General features: G+C 39.3%; 1 pseudogene; it reads left to right on the top strand.

Moving 5' to 3' along the window:
* The first annotated feature begins 215 nt into the window (after positions 1–215).
* On the top strand, positions 216–844 carry LOC147464968 (homeobox-leucine zipper protein HDG2 pseudogene; annotated as a pseudogene).
* Positions 845–3,183: the final 2,339 nt, after the last annotated feature.

Genomic DNA, 3,183 nt, shown 5'->3' on the forward strand with positions numbered 1-3,183 from the left:
CTATTACTGCAAAATGCATGGCTTGGTGCTCCAAGGGTTTCTTGTACATGCAGCAGTGTGCGCTCCGAATCTCGATCTAATTTTTTCTTTGAGAATCCCTTTGTTGTTGAGCTTGCTCTCGAAGAACTTTTACAAGTTGCCCAAGTTTCTGAATCCTTGCGGGTTCCTTAATCCTTCCTATTCCACCACAGGTGATCCTCTCGAATGTATTGATCATGATGTTTATGTCCAGCGGTTCCCTTGCGGCAATTGGCCCTACACCTACGGGGCTACAATCCGAGAGTACTTGCCACACTGGCCTTGTCATCATGAATTCTCCCTCCCTTGTTGAGACCCTATGGATGTGGAACGCTGGGCAGAAATGTTCCCTTCCATTATCTCTCGAGCTCACCCTTTTGAGATCCTTTCTACTTATGGAGCCATTCAGCTGATGTAGTCAGAGTTTCAGCTGCATACCCAATTGGTTCCCACTTGGGAAAACTACTTCTTGAGATATTCGAAGCGCGTAGGCCATCTATGGGTTGTTGCAGATGTTTCGATCGATAGTCTACGTGGGAACCCGCCCACGTGCAGAAAGCGCCGTTCTGGCTGTGTTATTGAGGAGATGCCCAGTGGATATTCCAATGTCACGTGGGTAGAGCATGTGGAAGCTGATTCTAGAGGGGCTCACAATTTGTACCAATCATTTGTTAACTGCAATATGGGATTTGGTGCTCAACAATGGCTATGCACATTGCAAAGGTAGTGTGAGAGAATTGGAAGTATCTTAGCAAATAATGTACCAATTGGAGATATCAATGGCCATGTGTGGAATACACTAGTCATAACTGCTTCACTTATTTAAGAATGTTTTCATTGACTAACAATCGAGGTATTTCTATAAGCACTCTGAAACCTATTGCTAACAATTTAGTGCAACTACTTCTTGCGTAATCAAAACAATACCGCTCACAAAAGAAAAATCTCATTCTATCAGCAGTATCGGTCAGTGTTTCATTTAAATTGAATGATTTTTGAAACTGGCTAAGAAAAACCAAGGGTGTTTGATGTTGACGCTTCTGCATTTTCCTACGATGTCCCATCTTTTCCCCTATTCTCTAAATTTACACCGTGTCTCACAAAATATTGAACGACATTATTGGTTTGTCCAAGCTAATATATATTCTTTGTAAAATCATCTACAAATGCACCCACATTCACTACTCTATTCACTCCAAATTCACTCCAAGTCCTTACAGGGACACGATACTTCATAAGAAGCTAATAATTAGCCTGCTATCATGTTTGCAAGACTTATATAGATATGTAGGTCAGTTGTTGTCACTCTTCTTGTTGTAATTTTTCAACTGTTGTATAAGGCTCGCAACGCTAACAATTGACAGCTAGGTATTCTCATTTAGGACCTTCATTATTCGCCTTTTTGTAGTTAAACTCTCCCACTTTCAATCCTAACTTTGCATCCGTTTTACCATTATCAACTTTGACAATATGAGTGTGCGGTTTACTTATTTTTGGCACCTTGTCTTTTAGTAATACTTTTGCAGATAACGTTCAACTACATTTCTACAATCAGAGAACCTCAAGGTATGAATTATGACTACATCCCTCTAGATAAATTCTCCCTGGTAAGTAAGCTCCCTCCCTATATAACTTTCCTTTGAATGCAATATTACCTAATTCCCCACCCCAGTCCTTATTCCACGTACTTTCTTATTCAGGCATCAAGAAAAAAAAAATCACCTTTTCCTTCATCTCCTTATCTAACAATCCTCCAGTATAATTTAGATTGAACAAAATTAATACGTTTTCAAGTTAATGTATTTTGAGGGATCACTTTTACAGATATTCTCATACCCACCCACCTTTACAACAAGTAACTTGGGTATCATCATACAATTTTCGACAACAGAGCCCTTCACTTATTTCAATTCTGTTACAAGTTGTCAATGTACTTATATTCATTGAAACATCATATATTGACATAACTGATCAGACAGCTACTTAAATCAGTCCTGTTGTTTTGGGATATTGTTTTCATTTGGTTTAAACACTACAGTCTACTCCAATTTGATATCAAGCAGGTAATTTATGATGTTGTTTTTTTATGCTTGGTCTAGTCCATTGGTCACGTACACACAGATCTGCCGATTTAGGCAGCGTGAAAATGCTCATCCTGGTGCAGATTCGCCGATCTAGGCAGCACAACAAAAAACTACAGATTTACACCTTTTAAGAAATACCAAATGCAGATTCGCCGATTTAGGCAGCATTAGTGCAGATTCGTCGATTTAGGCAGTACGTCTTATTGGTGTAGATTTGCCAATTTAGGCAACACCAATCACAAAATCATACTGCAGTGGCTGGCCACCACTGAAACTGGTATGATTTTGTTACCCGGGTACATAATGAAAGTGCTTTTGGATTTGGATATTTGGATTTTGGATTTGAAACGGATATATGTTGGTAAATATTTGGACTTGAACTTTTGTGAATTTTCGCGACAATATTTATGGAATTGGATTGAGATTGATGCGAATTGATTATGATGAGTGTGACCAATGATATCTTGATTCATCAGGGTATGACATATACTGCTTATTATAGTGGTATGGGACACCAGAATAGGTAGTATGTGGATGACGACAGGCATAAGCTAATGTTGTTTAGTTTCATAAATTTTTCTTTTATTATATGATGTTTTTGACACAACATACTAATCACTGTTTTTGACAAGTATCGTTTGCAGATTTTAATCTTCGCAACTGAGGACAGTTGCTTTCCAACGGAGAGGTATGTTATGGAATTGATATCTTATTATTTATTGCAGCTGTGACAGGTGGAAAAGGCTTGACCGAGCTAGGCTATTGCAAAAGGATATCATATTTTATGTACATTTTATTATTCAAGTGCTCTTTATGAGCTTAGGCCATTTATGACCGGCCGGCTAGTTTGTAACCAATTTGACCATTCAAGAAATCTATATAACAAATACGTGCAAGAGGGAAAGGGTCACTCTTGCACGGGGGGAGATTGCACCCAGTGCCTGTGTACTTCTTTCCTCTCCCCTCTTCTCTCTCGTCGTGCTGGCATAGCACTCCGCTCTAGGAGGTGCGCCTAAACGCGTTATGTCACTCTCTCCTGCTCTCTATCTCTCTTTGTCCGTGTATATTGTCGATTATGCGT

The sequence above is a fragment of the Adiantum capillus-veneris genome, chromosome 1, assembly GCF_014529385.1.
Source record: "Adiantum capillus-veneris isolate H3 chromosome 1, ASM1452938v2, whole genome shotgun sequence".
Taxonomy (NCBI): Eukaryota; Viridiplantae; Streptophyta; class Polypodiopsida; order Polypodiales; family Pteridaceae; genus Adiantum; species Adiantum capillus-veneris.